Below are 24537 nucleotides of genomic sequence, written 5' to 3' on the forward strand. Positions count from 1 at the left end.
TAGGTATTTTCATAATAATGTGTCTTGGTGTGGGTCTGTTTTAATTTTGTATATTTGGAGTCCTATAAGCCTCTTGTACTTGGTTTTCCATTTCATTCTTCAGATTTGGGAAATTTTCTGATATTATTTCATTGAATAGATTGTTCATTCCTTTGTTTGTTTCTCTAAGCCTTCCTCAATCCCAATAATTCTTAAATTTGGCCTTTTCATGATATCCCATAATTCTTGTAGATTCTATTCATGATTTCTTACCATCTTCTCTGTTTGGTCAACTTTGTTTTCAAGATTAAATATTTTTTCTTCAATATCTGAGGTTCTGTCTTCCAGGTGTTCTATCCTATGGTTATGCTTTCTATGGAGTTTTTAACTTGGTTTATTGTTTCCTTCATTTCAAAGATTTCTGTTTGTTTTTTTTTTTTTTTCTGTATCTCTAACTCTTTATTGAAATGATCTCTTGCTTCCCGTATTTGCTCTTTTAACTGTTCATTGGTGCAATCATTTAATGCCTGCATTTGCTCTTTCATCTCCTCCTTCAATGCCTGCATTTGCTCTTTCATCTCCTCGTTTGCTTCCCTGATTGTTTTAATTATGTACGTTCTGAACTCCCTTTCTGACATTTCTTCTGTTGTGCTGTCATTGGGTTTTATTGATATAGTATCTAGGTTTTTTTGGGACATTTTCTTCTCTTGTTTTCTCATATTGGTCAGATGTCAGTGGGACTCTGTGATATTGCAGATTTCCTCTATTGGCTTATAGTGTCCCTGTAGATTTCCAGTTATCACCTTCCTGCCTTCAGTAGCCTGAAGTCTTGGAGTAACTTGATAATGCAGTGCTTCTGAAGAAAGCTGCCCCTAGCCCGCTACTGGTTCCAGGGCTTGTAGCTGGCTCTGTGTGGAAAGGCTCTCACTGGGGGGCCTGCTCTGAGAACTGGCCGTGTGGGAGGAGCCCACCTCTGGAGTGTGCAGGGCTGCCTGGGGAAGACTCTACCTGCCCTGTCCTACTCTGATAAGCCACCCCTATCCAGGCCGCCACCCAGGCCGAGCTTCACTGGGTGGGGGAGACTCACCTTGTGGCTCTATTTTAGTCCGAGTCTCTCAGTGCCTCCCCTTCTTGAATCCTGGGTTCTGGAGTGACTGGAGATTCAGTCACCCTCTAGTCTGCCACCTTGTATTGCCCCTCACATCCCTAAAATAAATTCTTGCACATAATTGCAAGATATTCATTCATTACTATATTCATTCATTACTATATTTGGCTTTGTAAATGACCCTGAAAATACATTAGAAACTCACTCCACCTGACATCTGGAGACCATGAGAGATGATGGAGTAAGGTGAGGAAAGACTTACTTCTCCTTGCAAGGGAACTTCTTTATCATGCTTCACAATCTTCATCACAGAGAGATCGAGGAAGTCAGTCAGGGAAGCTCAGTCAAGACTGAGGAATTGATACCTTAAAAATGACAAGAAGTCTTGTTCTCATATTCCGTGACTGATTCTCTAAAAGGCCTGATGAGACCACACATTCAGTAACAACCACCACAGTCAAACTAACTGGTTTAGTTTTCAGATCTTCAGGTGTAAGAGACAGGAGATTAGAAGAAATCATAGAAAGGAAGGGTAATTTTAACAGTGAAAGAAAGCCACTGGTTTTCAGTCTATGGTTTGAGGTTAAAAATTAAGGAATACACCCTTGTTGATCTTTTTACTCAGATCTAATACCATTAAACATAATATTCTACCCCTTGCTCTTTGAATTTTTTATACTATTTTATGAAACTCACCAACTGATCTTCCCAAAGCTGTGCCTTCTTCCCTAGAGAGTATAGGTAAACATTAAATTGATATCTCCCATGCTTGTCCAGATTTCACAACTTAATGTTAAACAAACCCTCACTGATAATAGCCCTAGACAACCCAGATGATCCATTCCGTTCTCCAAATTTTTTTTGAGAATCTGTTGACCACAAACTTTGACTATCTGCCTATTTTTGTTACCAGTTTTCATATCTGTAATTTTTCTTAACTGCAACATATATCAATTGGATGAGTAGTGAGTACATTTAAAAAGAGAATGTGGGCCAGGCATGGTGGCCCATGCCTGTAGTCCCAGTGACTCAGAGACTGAGGCAAGAGGGTACAAGTTCAAAGCTAACCTGAGCAACTTAGTGAGACCCTAAGCAACTTAACAAGACGCTGTCTCAAAATAAAATAAATAAATAAATTTAAAGGACTGGGAATGTGGCTCTGGGGTTAAGTGTCCCCAGGGTTCAATCCTCTGTAATAGAAAAGAGAGAGAGAGAGAGAGAGAGAGAGAGAATGCTAAATGTTGGGTAGCTCATGAAACACTAGAAAGCCACATTTCAAGATGTGCAAACAACAGTTGTACACAAACCAGGTAGCAGTAGAAGAAAGAGCCACTGCTGCACCCCTGACTTTGGGAGCATGCTCTGCTTCTGCTGTTATTACTCCCAGAAACTCCACTCTTGCAACCACATGCACAGCTCACCACTGCTGTAGATGCTGCTTCTGAAACTGCAACAGCAGTGTCTGCTGTTAGATTACTCTTGGTGTTCTTGTATTTTTAACTGCACTAACTCTAGAGCTATAGGTGGGGGTGGGATTGACTGGCAGAGTCTCACAATACGCCCAAGCCCTAGTTTCAAGGAGAACAGGAGAAAGAACATATGGTATGCTTAGCTTCTAGGGTGGGAAGGAGCACAGAACACATATGGAAAGAATCATACCATGATAGAGGTGACAGAAGTTCAGGATTTTATTCCATACAGCCCAGTCTCCAGTTCAATATTTTCTGTTTCTATTTCATGCTTCATGAAGCAGCCCTTCCTTTGACTGTAGAGCTCTCAGTGTTAGACTGTCCGATATAGTGCTAATCAGGTACTTTACATATTGGTTGCTATTATTAAAGAAAAGGCCAGGTCTGGAGCCAGTGGGCTGCTTTCATTGTCTTATATCACCAAGTTAAATTTATCAGGAAGAAGGAGATAGTGCCTGCCTCATTTTATGGGTGAGTAAACAAATTTGTAAAGATTAAATAACTTGTTCAAAATTGTATAACTAGCATGTAAGGGTGTTGGCTTGAATGAAATGGCTCTGATTCTTTACTCCTCCCTGTCATCAACCCCATCACCAAGAGCTTTGCAGTTCCTCCTTCTGAGGAAGAATGGACTTACCTTTCTCCCGGACTTTGGGCTTGACCATGTGACTGAGTTTGACCAAGGGGATTTCGGCAGGTATGACACAAGCAAAGGCTTGAAGTGGACCTGAGCATTTAGCTTGTCCTTTTGTGCTCCCGAGGCAGCAATGTGATGATCAAGCATGAGGAAGCCTGACGCTGTGAGGAAAACGACAACCTCGTGGAACAGAGCTCTCTAAGTGATGCCACTGTAACTAATTGCAAGCTAATCGTTAAGCTTGAGAGACAGAAAGAACGATTAGTGTTTTAAACCCAAGATTTTGTGATGATTTGTTACATAGCATTATTAACAGCTACAACTCACAAATGCTGAAAATCGGGCAGAACTGATTCCCTCCACAATGAATCATATGATCCCTGTTGTAGAGTAATAGAAAATAATTCAAATAAAAAAGAAAGGAGAACAACAGAATTTGACTTCTAATTAACTTCAGATTTTTTCTCTCTCTCTAATGAGAGCTCAAAGATACAGGAGAAACATCCTGGTGACTTTGGAGGCTGAGACAGGAGGAGGATCACAATTTCGAGGTCAATTTTAGCAACCTAAGAAGGACCTAAACAATTTAGCAAGACCCTGTCTCAAAAAACAAATAATAATAAAAAGGGATAGAAGTGGCAAAGCACCACCTCTGGGTTCAATCTCCAGTACTAAAATTTTAAAAAATAATCAATCAATCAATAAAATAAAAAAAAAAATTTAAAGAATTAGAAGAAACATGATGACTGAAGTACCCGGGTAAAACTTTGCTGAATAGGCAGAACAGAATGGACTTTAGAAAACTGAGAGAATTGTTCCTTGAAATTTTTCCAGGAATATAAACACAATGAAAGGAGTGATGTCAACAAGATGAAGAATAGGAGATCCCAGCCTCCCCACTTATCCTTCCCACAAAAATAAATAAAATAAAATAAAGCAATTCATTATTCATGAACGAAACCAAAATAGCTCTGAGAGAGTTGTGAGTTCAGTTTAAAAGCTTCAAGAAAACAGTGGAGCAAAGAAAACTAGAAAAGAAGCACCAAAAGGACAGTAAGAACAGTTTATTTTTGACTCTGTCATTCTCTGCCCAGTCTGTCACAGTTCAGCTCTGAGAAGGAACTCTCTAGAGCATGAGCTCTTCTCATAGAGAGAATGGGAACATAGTAAGCAACCAGCTTCCCCAGCCTTTCAAGATGACATCCAAGGGAACTGCTTTTGTCTCACACCACCCAGGTCACTGGGGAGATCTGCTTATCTCAGATGTCTGGAGATTGCAAGAAACAAAGAAGTAGGACATGGCTCCCAACATCGCCCTTGCAGCAGGTGCCACTGTGGGCCCTAAAGACCTGCTCTGCAGAGGACCCAGCAGTATTTACCGATGAAGATCTCAGCCGTCATTTCAGTTGCCTCAGACCACCTGGATAAAGAAATATCACTGTGCCAGCACAGGTTAATCCCTCACACTGCAACTGTGCATGCAGTTGATTCATCTGTGTTCTCCCAGGCTCCAGAACCCAGCCACTCCACAAGGACCCGAACCTCTCCTGCCAGGCGCATTGTTGCACCAGTGCCACCTCCAACACAAGCATCCCCACATGCCAGATGTGGCATCATAAAGAAACCAATTGACCGTGGTTTCCCTCTATGACAGGCAAGAGAACAGAAAGAACCACGCCTGCCCAACAGCCCTCAACACTGCTATAGACCCATAGCCTAGGCTGCTGGGGACCTCTGCAGTCATTACCAATGTCAAACTCAGTTGATGAAACTGTGTGGAGACGACATCCCTGATCAGTGTGTTTTTGTTATCATAATAAAATAGCTGAGGCAGGCTAAACTTATAAAGAAAAGAGATATGTTTAGCTTATAATTTTGGAGTCTAAAGTCCACACAACATGCTATAGGCTCTTGCCCAAGTTGTTCCTTGTCTGTATTATGAGGGCAGATGGCAATTGTGGCAGCATGTGATGGAGCAAAACCACTCTCTTATGGTCATAAAGCAATAAAAGAAAGAAAGGACTGGGGTCCCACTATCCCTTCAAAAGGCATATTTCCAAATGACCTAAGGAATTCCCATCATGTTCTACTTCTTGAACATCGTTTCTCCCATCATCCCCACACTAGGGACCAGGCTCCCAGCACATGAACTTTTGGGAGATAAACAGGATTCAAACCATAGCAGGTTCTGAGCTCTTCCTGGAGTGAGAATTGCTTCAACCCACCCAGCTAGCACCCTCATGTACACCCACAGGTGAAGGTATTTCCCCACTGAAACCCCCTATGAAGTGTAGAAAAGGTGACTGCTCCTCATATGAAGAGATTTTAACACCAGGCTACATGAAACATGAACCATCCAGGACATGTGACATCACTAAAGAGACACAGTAATTTTCCAGCAACCACTCCCAAAGAAAAGTAGATCTTTCAATCACCTGACAGAGATTCAAAATAATGATCTCAAAGAAGATCAGTGCACTACAAAAGAACAAAGATAAATTGCTAAATAAAATAAATGGAATAATACATGAACAAAAGAGAAATTCAGAACATATTGCAAAGCTATGGGGATCAAAGCAGTATGGTTCTGGCCTTAACACCCCAGATGTATAAACTGTTGCAACACAAAAAAAAGCCCAGAAACATATCTATACATCTATAGTCAACTGATTCTGACAAGGTGCCAGGAATACACATGGGAAAAGGGTAGTCTTTTCAACAAATGGTCTTGGTAAAACTGATATCCACATGCAAACAATGTAATTTGACCCTTACCTCACATACCCCAAAGCAAAAAACAGGCAAGTGAACTTTAACAAACTAAAAAATTTCTGCATAGTGAAGGAAATAATCAACTGAGGGAAAATGTAACTTATGAAATGGGAACAAATATTTGCCAATCATATATCTGATGCAGGTTTATTATCCAAAATATGTAACTCTCCCATCTAAATAGCAAAAATAAAAAAAAGAAACAGGTAAAAATGGACAAAGGGACTGAATGAATATTTCTACAAGACATATAAATGGCCAACAGGTACACGTAGGCTGCTCAACTTTACTGATAATTAGGAAATTGCAAATCAAAATCACAATGAGATATTACCTCTTCCCTGTTGTGGTGGTCTTTATCAAAAAGATAAGAGATAATGAATGCTTGCACAATGTGTGAGTGCGCATTGGTACATCCGTTGTGGAAAAAAAATATGGAGTTTGCTCAAAAAACTAAAAAAATAGAATTACCTTATGATTCACTTGTAAATACATATCTGAAGGAAATAAAATCAAAGTCCCAAAGAGATATCTGTATTTTCCTATTTATTCTATCTTTATTCACAATAACCAAGATAAGGTAACTATGTAAATGTCTCTCAATAGATAAGTGGATTAAAAAATGCAATGTGTATGTATAAAATAGAATTTTATTCAGTCTTAAAAAGATGAAATTCTTGCCATTTATGACAACATGGATAAACCTGGGGGGCACTGTACAAAGTGAAATAAGCCAGATGCAAAAAGAAAAATACTGCATAATTTATATTCAAATCTCAAAATGCATAGCACATAGAAACAGAGTAGAATGGTGGTTACCAGGGGTGGGAGTAAGGGACTAGAGGGGGATGCTGGTCAAGGGATATCATGTTTCACTTATGCAAAATAAATAAATTCTGGAGATTTAATGCGTAACAATTTGACTACAGTTAATCATATGGTGTCCTATACCTGAAATTTGCTAAAAGGAGAGTTCTTGAGTGTTCTGACCACATGTATGTTTGCACACACATGCAAAGGTAACTACGTAAGGTTATGCTAATGCACTTAATTAAGATGTCTGTTTCACAGTTGAAGGGGGAAACCCAAAGACAAAAGAAGTTACAGCTAGCAGAGGAGGGAAGGTTTCCTTCATCTCCCATTTTTCTCAGTTAAAGAGAACATTCTTTCTTGTGTAATTTATAACTCTTCTTTGTAATGCACTTTTCTCCATCATGTCATCACAGAGAATAAATTAATGAAGTTGAGTGCTGGGGAAAGAAGCCTTCCATCCCAGCTGCATGTGTGTTGATCTAAATATTTAGATAGAGTGCTTGTCAAAGCACTTAGGAAGGAAGAGAGAAATTCTATTATAACTTGGGAGTAAACAAAATAGGTGTCAGAATATGAGATAAAATTAGTTGATTAACTTCAATCAATTTTTATTTGTTGTTCTCCCTTAGTCACTTAGGAAGAGCCAAGGTCATTTACCACGTACCCAGTGTTGCAGAAGTACAAAGATTTACAGGAAATACTGTAAGGCTGTTTGGAAATTCATAGATTCATTTCCTAAGGCATAACTGTCTCAGTTTCATTAAGTGTTTTGGAAGCACTATCATATTTTTTCAAGTGGGAAATTATATTCAATGATTAAATTATATTAAAATCTACTAAAAATTAAGCATTGGTTATTTTAGAATGTAAGATTCCTGTGGGCACTAAAAGTATTCAAGTGAGAGTGCACATCCTCTAAGTGCAAGTATGTATCTTTTTCTTCATATTGAAACAAAGACTTGGTTTGGAAGTGGCATCTGTATATGGTATAAAGCATTCCTTATGTGTCTATTCTCCTTCCCTTCTCCAGTAGATGTATGTAAACTTCAAAATTAACTCTCGCATTATTTCATTACTTCACACCCAACCTTAGCTGCAACAGCACTGGCTTTCTTCCCAAGAGAGCATTTCATCGTATCAAATTGAATCCATTAGAGAAAACAGGCCCCTGATTAACTAACAAGCTAATTTCTTGATCATTACCCTGAGTTGTAGACATAACTGAGCCAAATAGGCACTATAAGCAGAGTAGCCTTAGCATTTGGCAAAAGGATGTAGGACAATTGATTCTTTCAAGAGCCTTGACATGATGGAGAAATTGGGCAAAACATATAACTTCTTTGGACTCCAGTTTCCTCCTCTGAAAATTGGGTGTTAACTTCTAATATTCAGTGATTTTTACATCAAAATTATGGTGACACCGTGAGTTAAATTCTCCTATTATGTCAGCAAGACTTAATGTCCCAATAGGTGGAGAAACCAGTTGTACTGAGACTATAGTAAGGAAAATGTCTGAAGTTAATTTCTTGTCTTTCTTTTTTTTTTTTTTTTTGCTCCATCTTGATGGATAGGGAGGGACTCGGGTACAAATCTAGATCTCATATCCTGCCAGAACATTTCCTATTGGTACCAACTATTCGCCAGACCCAGACTCTCAGCCAAGAAAAGAACTGTCCTGAGAGACTGGTGTCATCTCTTGGTTGGTCTCATTAACTGTCATTCACAGATTTGTGAGTTTAGGTTGAGTCAGACTCATCATACTTCATGTGTTCTCTCCAGAATTTCTTTTAAAACATCTTTATAATAGACTTCCCTCCCAACAAAAACAATGAAAGAAGAGAATGAGATTGTGATAATTATAATAGTATAGAAGTACAGGATTATGATCTTTTCCCAGTGTTAGGAATTTCTACTAACTGATTATTAAATTGAGAAATTCTCATGGTTTATGTGAACCAGAAGGTCAGTCTACAACATTTTCCACTGTGAGCTTAGTGCCGTACAGTCTTGCAAAGTGAATGTGATGTCTCTTCTATTCCATGGAAATGCTTCCTGACCTGGACTAGAAATGATATACATGGAATTGTAGGAACTGCTAAGGGAATCCAAGCTCATGTGGAAAGTAAAATCTAAGAGAATCTAAGCATCTTTCATCCACAATCATGATGAATCTTTCTTTATTTAAGGAAGTGTCATGACACAGTGACCCAAATTCATACAATGAACACCCTCTGATGCAAATAGTTTCAAAAAATTAGAAAGGCATTTCTAAACTATCACGAAAATAAGGAAGCTAGACATGACGACACTCTCCCCCCTTCCCCTGTAATCCTAGCTCTTTAGGAGGTTGAGCTAGGAATATGACAAGTTCAAATCCACCTCAGCCAACTTAGCAAGAACCTATCTCTAAATAAAATAAAATGGGTGGGAATGTAGCTCAGTGATTGCTGAGCATGTGTGAGACCCTAGGTTCAATACCTAGTATAGGATGGGGGAGAAAGGAAGAAAAGGAATATAAGAAAAATCCGCATAAGTAAGCAATAAAAGCAGAAATCCAAAGGGATGGGTGAAGCTGGTGTGTGTTCTGCAAATTTAATATGATCTCTACTTACCTTAAGTTTTTAATAGCAGGATGGGAATAAAGATAAAGATCATCCAAGGCAGAGTAAAGATAGAACTCCAAAGGCCTACACCATCATTCAAAGAATGAAAGATACGAATAAAGAAGATGCTCCTGTATTAATAGGAAAATTAATCTGTCTTAAACTTGCTGTCAAACAGAAGAAAAAGGAATTACTCAAGATATACTATACTCACCATAAAGCTACTCCTCACTAGGTTTGTAGCCCAAACTCTATGTTGTAGCCCAAGCTCTATGTTGTTTTAAAAATAATATCAAGCTGAGAATTTATTTTAAACTGATCCAAAGTGGTGGTGCTCCCTTGACAAATAAAATCCATATCTTGTGAATAAATATACTTCATACCAGCCTTCAAACAAATGTGATTGATAAAACTACGAAGACTGATTCATAGTGAAGCTCTGGCCACACTCAAGGAAATGAATCAGTATGCTTGAGGACCAGCTTAACACAAATACACACACACACACACACACACACACACACACACACACATTATTTTTCATATCTACCCATCCATCTATATGTAATTCATATATACCTTGTATACATATTCAGAAGAATGATATTATGGTTTAGATGTGAGGTAACTCCCAAAAGCTTATGTGTAAGACAAGGCAAGAATGTTCAAAGGTGAAATGATTAGATCGTGGGAGCAGAGCAGTAACCTAATTGGTGGATTGATTCACTGATAAGGATTAACTGGGTGGCAACTACAGGCAGGGTAGAGTGTGGGTGAAGGAAGTAGGTCACTAGGTCACTGGGGTCATGCCTTTGGGTTTTTTATTTTATCCATGATGAGTAGAGGTTTTTCTCTCTGCTTCCTCGTTTCTGTATCCTGAGCTTTTTCCCTCCACCACTCCTTTTGGCCATGATGTTCTGCCTCACCTGTGGCCCAGAGCTATGGAGTTGGCTGACCATGGACTGAACGTTCAAATCCCTGAGCCAAAAAAGAACTTTGAGTCCTCTAAGTTGTTCTTTTCAGGCATTTTGGTCACAGTGAGGCAAAGATAATTGAAACAAATGGGTACACATAAGAAAGGAAAAAGAGGCTTATATAAAATGACCAAGCAGTTTGAAAGAAGTAAACCAAATTTATGTAGATGAAAAGCATAACATAATAACTGGAAGCTAAAACCTGAGAGCAGAGTAAGCAAGAGGTTTCCAAAAGTTCCCACTTTATGTTGCCTTTGTTGTCACAATGTTTTTCAAATCTTCCTAGGCCAAAAGAAATAACCAACAATTACCCCCAATTGAGGAGGGGGTTAGCTTCTTTGTCATAAGAGTTTAGTAGCCAATGGAACCAATCTAGATGCCCATCAACAGATGAATGGATAAAGAAAAAGCGATGTGTGTGTGTGTGTGTGTGTGTGTGTGTGTGTGTTTGTGTATACAAACACACATATAATGGAATATTACTTGGCTGTAAAGAAGAATGACTTTATGATATTTGCCCAGTAAATGGATGGATTTGGAGACTACCAAGCTAAGTGAAATAAGCCAATCCCCAAAAACAAAGATTGAATGTTCTCTCTGACATGTGGATGCTAACCCACAATAAGGGGAAGGGAAAAATAGAAGTTCAGTGGATTAAACAAAGGGGAATGAAGGGAAGGGAGAGGAGATAAGAAAAGGAAAGACAGTAAAATGACATAACTTTTCTATGATTAAATACACCACAGTGAGTCTCCACACTATGTACATCCACAAGACTGAGATTCAGTGCTTGTATAAACATACGAAAATAGATTCTACTGCCATGTATAACTAAAACAAACAATAAAGGCATTTAATAGCCAATTGAAAATTAATTTTAAAAACTGAATAAAAATTTTATCATCTTACTAAATTACCATGGTTAACCAAGAACATCTGTGCATCTATTGGACATTACATAACTTTTAAAATTGTGAATTCAGGTTGGGTATGACCAGTCTCTTTATCAGTTTCATCTTGATTTGTGTGGTCTTTTCTTTTGATCACAACAATTGCAAAAACATAAGTTCATCGAAAAGTAATGATGAAATTGTCTGTCTAATCTAACTGTAGGTGGCCCTCTACCAGTCTCTGCATCCACAAATTCAACCAACCATGAATCCAAAACATTTTTAGAATTAATGTAAGTACAAGTGTCAGAAAATGGAAGCACAGTGAATCTCCAGTAACTTGAGTATTTAAAATGCATAAACATCATCACTCAGACCCATAGCATTAAAATTGCAGAGCACAAAAGAAAAAAAAATGGAAATATAGATAAAAGAGAAGTTATAAAATTATATTGGTACTTGATTGTACAACATTAACGGGGCAAGCCAGATACGATGAATAATGGTATTTTAAAGATATTGAAAGTAAAATAACCATCAATTGGATTTCTATAAACCATGATGTTATCTTGTGGGAATGAAGACAAAAAGACCCTTTAAAACTAACAAAAACTCAAGGTGTTACTAGAAAACCTCTGCTAAGGAATCTTCTAAAAGATAGCCTTTGGAAAGAAGGAAAATGCAAGAAGAAATAATGAGTAAATAAATCCTTTCAGTTGTGGACAAATGGAACTGAAACTTCTGTGTCGAAACACTAATTTCAAGGCCTTAAGCTGTGAGGACACAATAAAAAATGGTATCCAGGATTTAATTCTAACAATAGCATGTAAATGGTAATGGGAGCTATTACCATTAAAGTATCCCAAGGTCTTTGCATTTTTGAAGAGATGGGTAAAAATGTTGATTAATTTCAGATGTCGTAAAGATATTATTTTATAAATAATAAAATACCTAGGGTGCCTACTAATGTAAAGTAAATAAATACTGCACTTTTCACCTGGTGAAGAGAATAAACATGAAATGGGTGAAAACACATGCCTACATGCACACACATGCACATGAACCCAAGTAAAATTCTCTGAAAATTCAAAGGAGAGAGAACGGGTAGGAGGAAGCAAGTGATGGCGATATCAATACACAGAAATGTTTTTCTTAGATTTTTATACTCATGCATGATAGAAGTCCTTAATTTCTTAATTTCTACCAAAATCAAAACACAAAAATTTTATCATACTTATTAGTTTTAAAAGAGAAAAAGGCTTGTTCAGAATTATTATTCATATTTTTTGTTACTTAATTTTATTCCTTTTGGTGCTGGGGATTGAACCAAGGGTCTTAGAAATGCTAAGTGAATACTCTACCCTTGAGCTACACCCCTAATGCCATTACTTTTGTTCTAGATTGTTCTGGAGGTCCTAGCTTGTGGTGTATAAAGGCAAGAAAAAGATATAACAACTGCTTGTGAATTGGAAAGGAAGAAACAGCAATCTTTACCCACATGTGATATCATTGTGAACTTAGAGGATACAAACAGTATACATATAACTTATTAAAGGTAATATGTCAGATTAGCAAATGCTCTAGTAACACAATTATTATACAAAAAAGCAATGGAATTTATTTTTACCAGAACCAACTAGAATTCATAATATTTTAAAAATTCAACTTATAATTGCTAGAAATATAAAGCATCTGGAAATAAATTTAGCAAACTATGCTCTTTATGAAGAAAAAACCTATACATATTTATTAAGAAATATTAAGTAGAACTAATAAGACATGTCATGTTTCTGGAAGTAAACCTTTAAAATTACAAAAATTGAATTAGCCTCACAAATGATTCATACCAGTGGTCAACAAGCTTTATAAAAACCCAGATAGCAAATATTTCTGGCATTTTTGGGACATAGAATTGCTGTTACTCCTATTCAACTTTGCCTCTGTAGCTTAAAGATGGTCAGTGACCATCCTTAAAGTGATTTTCATTGTTGTGTTTCAAACTGAATCTAAGTGTCAATGGATCAGATTTGTCCTGTGGTTAGTTGTCTGTCAGCTCCTGATCTAATCTATATAACCTAGCTCTAGTGCAATTATAATCAAAACCATAGTACATGTTTCTGTAACTTAAAATAATTTTAAAAGTTCTGTGACTACTGAACAGAGAATGACCAAAATATTCCCAGGGAAGAACAAAGTCACGTTTTAGAAGTGAAGATATTATGAAATAAGAGTTATTAAGACAATATGACATTGGCAAATAATTGTCAAGTAGATGAATGGAACAGGATATAAAGCACAGAACCAGTTATATGACAGAGGTGACATTGTAGATCACGGCAGAATGGATTAGCCACTCAATATGTGATGCTGACATAATAATTCATCAATATGGAAAGTGAATGAAATCAGATTTCTGCCTTAATTCATAGGCTAAATTTGACTCTGTGAATTATAGGCTTTAAAATTAAAAGTACATTTTCATACCTTTAGAATAAAATATGAGGATATCTTTCTTATTCAGGAGTAGAGGAAAAATTCTAAGCCAAGCAAAAGTACAAACATTAAAGGAAAATCCTAAAATTATGTTAGAGTTAGACCACCTGTTCATCAAAAACATCTTGGAAAGAGTTAAAATTACAATCTGGTTGAAAAATTTTACACATGCAAAATAATAATAAGGTATTATTATCCAGGGAATATTAATAATTTCTAGTTACCATTTAAAATAGAAAAATCAAATTAAATTGAATTATTGAAAAATGTCCAAAAGACATGAATGGGTATGTCACAGAATAGATATCATAAATGGAGTATAAACATGGGATAGATGATCATTCCCAATAATTATCTGGAAAATGCTAATTAAATTTACAGGAAAATATTTTACAACTTACATTTTTCAGGGGGAGGACCCGGGGATTGAACTCAGGGGCACTCGACCACTGAACCACATCCCAGCCTATTTTTGTATTTTATTTAGAGACAGGGTCTCACTGAGTTACTTAGTACCTTGCTTTTGTTGAGTTGCTTGCTTTTGCTTTTGCTGAAGTTGACTTTGAACTCACAATTCTTCTGCTTCAGCCTCCCCAGTGATTAAAGGCCTCTGCCACCATGCCCAGCTGCAACCAACATTTTATAAAAGCTCTGTACCAAGAATTGACAGAGATATGCTGCTATCAACAGTATAAATGGCTAGATTCAATTTAGAGTATAATTTGGAATTAACCACTAAAGTTGAATGCATTCATCCACTATGATTCAGAAATGCCATTACTAAGTAACAGAAATGATTATGCCTATGTGAGGCACACAGTTAAATATATAATTACCTTACTACCGGTCACAAAAGTAAAATTCTAAAAATTACTCTCATAGAGTATCCATTTCACAGAATGGATAAATTGAAATTTATTTATATAATGAAATTCTATACAGAAGTGGAATGAAATAATTACAAATAGGCATATTGACATGAATGAATACTAAAACCATTCTATTGAAAAATGGAAGCAAGTCATAGATGTACCAGAAAAGGTACATCAGATTATATTTATTTAAATGGTCAGTGTGCAAAACAATGGATTCTTAAAGACATATTTATGTTTGAACTATTTTCAAATAAGTAGCATATTTACAAGACTCAGGGATTGATTAACTTTGGGTTGGAAGAAAGGAAAGTGTGTAAAGTCTATTGAAGAAAGTTTAAAAGACCTTGACATTTTCACTTCATAAGTTGTATGGTAGGCACCTGTATGTTCATTGTTTTATTCTTACGTGTGCTGTACATGCTTATTTCATATATTCATAATAAGAATGAACTAAGATGTAACATGAATCACAGAGAATTAAACTCTCAAAGAAAATAATAGCGTAAAATCAAGCAGGAAAAAATAAAAAATAAAAAGCATACTTGCAAGGCATTCATGTTCAATATAGTTAAAACATTTTAACTATTTCCAATTTAAAAAGCCACAAGACTAGGAGCCTGTGACGATAGCTCCTAAAATGTTACTCTAAAATACTTATGAAGATGAAGCAAATTAAAACTTCATCTAAATATTAGATGACAAACATCCTATTACCAGAATTTGAAAACAGGGCCACTAAATGTAGACTGAGGCAGCCACAATGAGAAAAAGAATTAGTAGAGTCCTGTGTTTTGCATTATACAGTAGAGAAAACATCAAAGTACGAGGAAGATGTTCCACACCTGTGGCACACATACTGCACACTAGACCTTATGAGGAGCTTTAAACTCAAAATGAAAGAAAACAGAACAAGTCCTAATGCCAGATGCCTACCTCCACCTTAGCTGAATAGGGAAGGAATGTCTAACGATGAGTCCCAACTCATTAACCTAAGAGTTCCAGTTTTTGTCTCTTTAAAGTGGAGAGGGGCTGGGGATATAACTCAGTTGGTAGAGTGCTTTCCTTGCAAGCACAAGACCCTGGGTTCAATCCCCAGCCCCATAAAAAAAAAAAAAAAAAAAAAAAAAAAAAGGTACCTGTTCCTGCTGATGAGCCTCCAGAATTTATAAAGAACTCAGAAATCTTTATACTGAGAATACAAATAACCCAATCAATGGGCTAAGGAAATGAGCAGGCATTTCACAGAGAATCTACAAGCAATCAACAGATACATGAAAAAATGTTAACCATCTCTAGTGATAAGAAAAATGCAAATCAAAACTATCCTAAGATTTCATCTCACCCCAATTAGAATGGCAATTATCAAGAATACAAGCAACAATAGGTATTGGTAAGGATGTGGGGGAAAGGTACACTCGTACATTGCTGGTGGGGTTGCAAATTGGTGCAGCCACTCTGGAAAACAGTATGGAGATTACTTAGAAAACTTAGAATGGAACCACCATTTGACCTATCTCACTTCTTGGCCTATACCCAAAGAACTTAAAATCAGCATACTACAGTGTCGCAGCCACATCAATGTTTATAGCAGTTCAATTCACAATAGCTAGCTTGTGAAACCAACCTAGAAGTCCTTCAATAGATGAATGGATAAAGAAACTGTGGTATGTATAGATAATGGAATATTATTCAGTCATAAATAAGAATAAAATTATTGCATTTGCAGGTAATGAATGGAGTTGGAGAAAATGCTAAGTGAGATAAGCCAATCTCAAAAAATCAAAGACCTAATGATTTCTCTGAAAGTGAATGATGATACATAAAGGGTGGAGGGGGTAAGGGACGAATAGAGGAAGGATGAATTGTGTAGAGGGAAATGAGAGGTGGGGAATGGGCAGGGGCAAGGAAAGATAACAGAATGAGACAAACATCTTTACCCTATGTACATGTATGATTACACAAATGCTGTGACTCTACTTTATGTACAACCAGAGAAATGAAAGTTGTATCTCATTTATGTACAATGAATCAAAAAATAAAATAAAAAGATGGAGAAAGAAGCTCACAGCACTTACAAAGAAAACATGAATGCAGAAGATATATATGTATGTAAAGGTAGATATATTTTTTGTTTTCCAATTGCTTACAGTTTTCTCATACCTCTCTAAATCAAATTCAACCTTTTTTTATTTTTTACAGACTGCATTTTGATTCACTGTGTACACAAATGGGGTACATCTTTTCATTTCTATGGTTGTGCACAATGTAGATTCATACCATTCATGTAATCATACATGTACATAGGTTAATGATGTCTGTCTCATTCCTCAAATTTTCATACCCCTGCTCCCTCTCATTTCCCTCTACAAAGTCTAAAGTTCCTCCATTCTTCTCTTATCCCCCACTTTTAACAACTTCCCTTTGAGTCTTTCTGAAACAATCAATTTTGCTCTTGTAGGAACAATAACATTTTTCTTCAATTTGTATTTGATTTGAAAAGCAATTGAATTACATAAGAACAACTGTAATAATAATCATAGCATCAAGTGTAGCTGACAACACCAAGTTTGGGCATAAACACTGTTGGGTTTTGGGAAGCATTGGAGAGAAGCTTTGGGCACCCTCAAGAGTAAGTCACTAATCAGGAATGTTTGATATTCTGAGGGGTGGACCTCAGTGTTGCTGCAGAAGAAATAGAGAACTTTTAGTAAACAGAATGCAGTGATTATTTAAGAAAGAGTGAAAAACAAGTCAAAATATCCAAGTCATTGTAGTGTTTCTAAATCATTGTTAAACAAGGATGGAGAAAAATTTGTGGAAATCCCTCCTATCTGGCTTGGGGAGAATACCCTTTGTGGTGTAGCCCTCAAATGACTGACTACCTGGATGGTCTGAGGAATTTGGCAAAGCAGTCTGTTCTAGAACTGTGCACGGGAAGGGGAGAAGAAGCAGAGTCAGGGCAATTCACACACAAAATTCTGCTCTTGTGAGGATGAGTAGAGATAAATTAAAATTGCATGAATAATGAGGAATAAAAACTGAAGGAACATAGAGGTATAAAACTGCATGGACAATGAGGAATAAAAACTACAACAGTCTATGAAACTTAATGGAAGACCAAGAAGATAGACCATCTTCCTAAACACTTCAAGGAAGAGGAAATCTCAAATATGCTATCTCTGGATAAGTTTAAATCAGTGTAGGGCACCCAGCAGGTTTATGTCCCTGTGACGTGAGGGTGCTGGGATATTTATCTACCAAATTATCATCTGTCCTTGGTTGAGGGCTGTATCTGGGGTCACTAACTCTTAAGGTCATACACGGTTGCCCAGAATTTGGGTCAATTGTGCTCTTGCAGAAAAGCAAGAGTCACAGGAGTTCATGCTTAACTGCCTTCGGCATGTAGAGAGGGCCAAAATGGTAAGGGAGAGCCGGATGGTGTCTTCACCGTAATCAGCATCTTCTGTAACATATTACGGTTTCTCACTCATAGAGAGAACTCTGAAGACATCTCTGCGTGCTTGGTCTGGAGGTGTTTCCTGATGGAGGTCTACTTAATAGTGAGCAATGAGATCTGCCACCTGCACAGTAGTCATGCAATGTTGGCACCTTTTATTTGATGTGTAAGTGCTGGTTAGGGGAGGAGTTAATGGATGGTGTTATTCTGTTTAGATCTGGGATACATTCAGGTGTGTTTTGTGGCTAAGAAGATATTTGCAGGTGAGTGTATTGTAAGATGTTAGGTGGCCTGAAGTTACAAATAGTTATCATTGAATACCCAAGATAAACCTTTTTTACAGCCCTTCTCCTTTGATTTTTTTTTGATTATGATTCTACTTGCTAATTAAGGGATACTTAATATATTGGTGATAGCAAGGGGAATGTAGCTGAATCAGGATACCGAGTGTGCCTTTGATCTAATCATGATTACATTTTCTATTTTTAGGATGCCTGTAGACATCACAATTTTAAAAGATTTCCTAAGTGACTTCAAGACACTGGAAGATTAAAATTGAAAAGATTTTTAAAAAAATAATAGAATTGAGGACAGAGAAGTAGCCTAACAATGGACAATGTCACCTAAGATGAAACATTATAAATTGAACCAAAGTAAAAATGTAAAATAAATAGTTTAAACATGTTTTCTCTGGCACCACCACACCTACTTGATTAAAAGCATTGAAATAGGTTAAGATATTTCAAGTAAATATCAGCAAATGTAACAAAAGTAATTAAAAATTTGGAAAAAAATATTGCTAATAGCCTAAAAATTTGAAAAAAAGCTAACATCCTAAAATATCCTAGTTATTTTAATAAAAGTAATTAAAAATTTGGAAAGCACCTTGCTAATATCCTTAAAGAAATAATGGATGTCTAAATATTGGGCAAGATGGAGAGTCCTTTTAGAAAATGCTAAATAACTGAAATAATGCAATTCCATCTGCACAGTTTTGTGGGCAAAAGTTTTATCTATTTTGTATTTCACAGCTACTCTTTATTTAACACTTGCAGGCCACAGAAAATATGTTTTCTTTATTGGAGTGTTGGTACACTAAAATGCTTCTGTACGCTCCTCAGTGAAAACACAACTTGCCAGTGGCTCCAAACAAATAAGGGAGAACTCAGAATCATTCATTCAAGAACGGGGAAGGCATAGCACTGGTTTATGGGGGATGCTCATTGAGACATGTTAAAATAAAAGTGCTTGTAAAAATTACAAGAAATTTGGTAACAAAATTGAATGCCCATCGCAAGTTGTCCTTCTTAAAGACATTGCTTTAATATTAAAACGTTTTAAAATTATAACTTTCTGGTTCTGAGAATATAGATCATGAAAGTAAGTACCAAAATGGTAGGGAATAGGAAGTAGAACAATGTAAAAGGGCCAAACTGCTCTTCGAAGAAAATCAGAGTTTATTGTTGTGCTCTTCACTTCGTTGCGTAAAGCATTGCAAATTGGATAGTTTTGAAAATCTCAAATGTAACTATGAAGGTTATCATATAGGGAATGTATATTTTTCAGAGGAAAAGATAAAATCAAATGAAACATAAGCCACATAGCAAATGAGAGAAAGCAAATGAAACCATAATGAAGCATGTAAAAATAATAGGTGGAAAGAAAGCTGCCAAACATAATAAGCATATCAACTCTGACAATAAATGCAAATGAGTCAAGCTCTGATACTAAAATTTAGACATTTACAGATGGATCATAAAGAAAAAGTCGAACTATTTGCTGCCTACAACTGAGAGCTAAAATATAATCAACAAAAGCTTCAAAAGAAAGTGATGTGCAAAGACAACCTGGAAAACTCATGTAAGTAAAAGTGGACATGAAAATATTAATATCAGACAAAGCAAAATTCAAGGTAGAAAGCATAAAAACTGCAAAAAGAAATCATGCATAAGAGTTATGATGCTCAGGGGCCTGCATATACTAAAAACAGAATGTCAAAATAATACAGGAGGTAGACATAGAAGTACGATAGGTTTGGGAGGATTTATTATACTTCTCTAATTTTTGACACATCAAGTAGACACTAAAAAAAGTAAGAAAATAGATGATTTGAGTAAAAATAAATGAAGTTACTTTTCTCTCAAGCATCCATGGATTACTGATAAAAATTTAAAAATTCGGGCTGGAGATAGAGCTCAGTTGGCAGAGTGCTTGCCTTGACAGCACAAGGCCCTGAGTTCAATCTCCAATCTCCAGTACCACACACACACACACAAAAAAAAAAAAAAAAAAAAAAAAAGAAAATATAAAAATAAAAATAAAAAATTCTTCATTACATTGCAAAGGAAGTCACTGCCAAAATATAGATGATTTAAAGACTTTTATGAGTCACACCACCAGCATGTGGGTACTAAGAAAGACATTCTTTACCTGGGGACAACTCAAGATTGTCTTGGTTCCTTCTCTAACATGTGATTCTGGCCTTATGTGAGCCTTCCTCATAGATATTACTGCAATTCCCCAGGAGTTTCACCATATGATCTCACCTTCAATCCTCTTAATTGTTGGTGGTAGGGGAGGAGTGAGTTCCCCTATGTTGTTTTAGATCAGTAAAAATATCTAGAGTAGTAAATCTATCATTATGCCTAGATAATATGATTGAATAACTAGGAAACCACTGAGAATCCACTAAAAAAACTGCTATCCAAAATTCAAGAATTAATTTATATATTAGAGTATAAAATACATGCAAGAAATATAATTCCTTCGATGACCACTTGAAAAGTTTCCATGTATAATAGCACCAAGTTCAATTTAAAAAGAAGACAAAAATAGTAGATCAGGGAAAACAGAGTCAGCAATCTCTTTCATTTGAAGATTCTACATCATAGGGAAGTGAATTTTCTCCAAGTAAATTTATGAATTTCACATGATGGGGATAAAAATGTGAACAGTTTCGCCCCAAGCAGTATTATTCATGATAATTCTAAATTTATATTAAAAAACTAGCAATAGTAGTCAGGAAATCTCTGAAAATAAAGAGTAGTGAAAAGAAGGTAACCATAGACCATAAATCTTCACTGATTAACATAGGACACTATTGGCATATAAATGGAACAAAATAAGATATTCAGAAATTATTTTAGATACATATGTTATTTAGAATATATTAAGGGCAGTATAGTGGGTTGGGGATCGATCTGGTTTTTAACCAATAATAGTGGTATAGTTGGGTAGCTATTGGAAAAAGTGTTCCATACTTTCTGTAGTTGAATAAAATAGATCTCGAATAGAGCAAACTTTTGAAAAGAATTAAATGAAAATATGGGGAAATATATTTATAAATTTAGAGTAAGGCAGGACTCAAAACCAAAGACTTTAAGATCAATAATGTCAATAAATTAAAAAATAAGGTTCTTTGTGGAAAAAGAAAAGTGGAACATCAAAATAAGATAGTTAAGACCTGTTTTTAAAGCTTGGTAACTCATATAAAAGGTAAAAGGACTTGTATCTGAACACACACAAAAATTCTAAAAATCAATTTTAAGACAGAAACCCAGTGGTAAAGAGAGCAAAGACATGAAGATATAAATAGCAATTCATAAGATAAAAGAAATACAAATGGTCCTTAAATCATTTTACAAGCTCTTTCTCACAAACAATGAAATGAACATTAAGATCACAGTGAGACACCAGTTTTATTCATCTTCTAACAATAATTCACAATTTGCTTAACAAAATAATTCTCATACATAGCTGGTGAGAAATCAGAATAGAATGTAGAGAATTTGCTCAAAATTACGAATCTATCTGATGTCTCAGCAAGCTTCCCTCTAGGAATATATATTATACATATATTTTCTCACATATGGGGAACAATATAAAGTTATTTGTTTTTGACAGTGAAATATTGAAAACAAAGCAACCATTACTACAAGTTTGATGAAATAAATTTTTATACCTATGGAATGGAATACTATGCAGTTATAATGAAGGAAAGCTGGATCTCCTTTCTACTGATAATGAAAGACATTCAGGCAGTTTTTCTAAGTGGAAAAGAAAAGGAAAAAATTGTAGGTGAAATTTGAATTTTAATAAGAAAAAGAAAGCAGTAAGTCTTTATATATGTATTTGCTTATAATTACAAAAGCATTGAAGAATACACAAGAAATGATGAGCGTGATCACCCAGAAAGAAGTGGGCCATGGAGTAGACAGGGGCAGGTGTGAAATTAAGACTTCTTAATTCATAGCATGAACATGCTGTTCCTATATTTAAAATAGGTGCATGTATCATCGTTCAAAAGACAATAACATAAAATGAAGAGAAAAAATGAAACAGACTGAAAAAATTGTTTATATCAAGTGTCATTCTTTAAGAATGACTTATAAATTCATTAATTAAAAAAAACTTTGGTTATTAGAAAATGCCCTTCTTTTCAGAATAAAATAACTAAAGAAAATGAATAAGCAGTTGACAAAGAGGCACAAATGCTTTTTTTTTTTGGGGGGGGGGGGAGGTGGGGATCAAACCCAGGGCCTTGTGCTTATAAGGCAAGCACTCTATGGACTGAGCTATCTCCCTAACCCCTCAAATGGTTTTTAAACATGAAAATATATGCATTTACACCCATAACTAAAGAAATGTTTATTAAATTAGGATGTGACACTATTTTCCAACTTTTAGATTATACATTTCCAAGTCTGATATTTTAGTAACTCTCGGACTGAGTTCACAAGTCTTTTGACTAGTTGGTGGGTTACTAAATGAATACAATGTACTTGAAGAACAGACAGGGAAGCCTCTCAAAATATTAAATTCTCTCTTCTTTAGAATAAACAATTTTACTGTTAGGCTTTTATTTTTACAAATAGAGATGCGTGTGCAAACACATATGCACATGAGATATAGCCATTGCAGCTTCATTTGGAATAGCCAAAGGAAATAGATATTCTATTTCGCAAAAACCAAATTTTTGCAAAAATAGGAAAAACTATTATGCATGTATCTCTCAAAAGCAAAGTGCATATCACATATACATAGTAGTATAGTTTAAGGAGATATATATGTGAATATTTCTGGAAGATTACACAAAAATAAATATGTATACAGAATCTATTAGTGTAGATTGAATCTGGGAATGAAATTATGTATATATGATGAGGTTTTACTTTTAAATGTACACCTTTTTATGTTCTGAGAAAATTTTACCTTGTTTCTATATTACCTTTCCATAAAATAAACTAGCTAAAATTGTGTAATTAAACATAAAATGAGATCAGGGCAAACAAATCCCCTCTCTTAGAATTAATTCTGAGGATGTTAGCCTTACAAACAGTTCACCTGCATCCTGGAAAAATCCAAATGATCTTCTAGGGATAAACTGTTTTGATGATTTTTCTCCACTTTGTTCTGTTTTCTAAGGAAGTTTGGTACTGGCATTTGAGTGCACATACTATTCATATAATAGAATAGTGTTTATAAAACCTTAACCTGCACAGGGATCACCTAAGGATCTTGTTAAAAGTGCATATTTTAGTTCAGAATATCTTCAGATGGCCAAGGCTCTTCACTTCAAATAAGGTGATATTCGGATTTTTATCCAGGGACCACACTTTGAATAGTTGAATACCTAGAGATTATCTTCCAAGAACGTGTAAATAAATTCCTTTTAAAAATTTTTTATTTGTTTTAATTAATACATGACAGTAGAATGTACTTTGATACATTATATAAAATGGAATATAATTTCTCAATCTTCTGGTTATACAGGAGGTAGAATATCAATATATGTACATGGGGTAATAATATCTGATTCATTCTATCCTTCCTACCCGCATACCCCCAAATTCCTTTTTCTAAATGTGCCTTCAATTTATTTTGCTCATTCTTCGTGGATAAAAATTGGTTGCAATCTCAGATGAGAAAGCTCTCACTTCAGCAAACAGAACACATTGGATTAGACCTTTTCTAAATTGGGTTTTGGCCTCTCTTCTGTCACATGGCAAGATGGTTTGCAGCTGAATTCTTTATCTTATTCTCTTGATCAAAGGGGCTGGACAGTTATAATTCTCTCCATGTCTGGATAATGACATGCAACTAACCATCAGTCATTTAAATTGCCAAAGACATGATTGAAGAACAGAGGTCTTGCTGTAAAGTGGGCAAGCAAGAAACAAGAGGAAATGTTTGATTGGAATCTAGCCAGGAGAGATTTGGGTTTAAGGAGTGGCTACCCACTGCTTATTGATTGGCTCTGAAAGATGGAAGTGCATGGGGAGACAATGTAAAGATGTAGTCTCTAATTGTGCTGATGGATTGAGGCACGGTGATCAAGAGGAGCACAATCTACACAGTGCAAATTTCCTGCTCCCACTGTGGGAGGTCTCCAGCAAATCCATTTTCTAGCTGGATGTCGCAAATCAAAGTGGGTTGAAGTCCCAAGATTTTTCTATCAGCTTTTTCCA

The sequence above is a fragment of the Sciurus vulgaris genome, assembly GCF_902686455.1.
Source record: "Sciurus vulgaris genome assembly, chromosome: 2".
Taxonomy (NCBI): domain Eukaryota; kingdom Metazoa; phylum Chordata; class Mammalia; order Rodentia; family Sciuridae; genus Sciurus; species Sciurus vulgaris.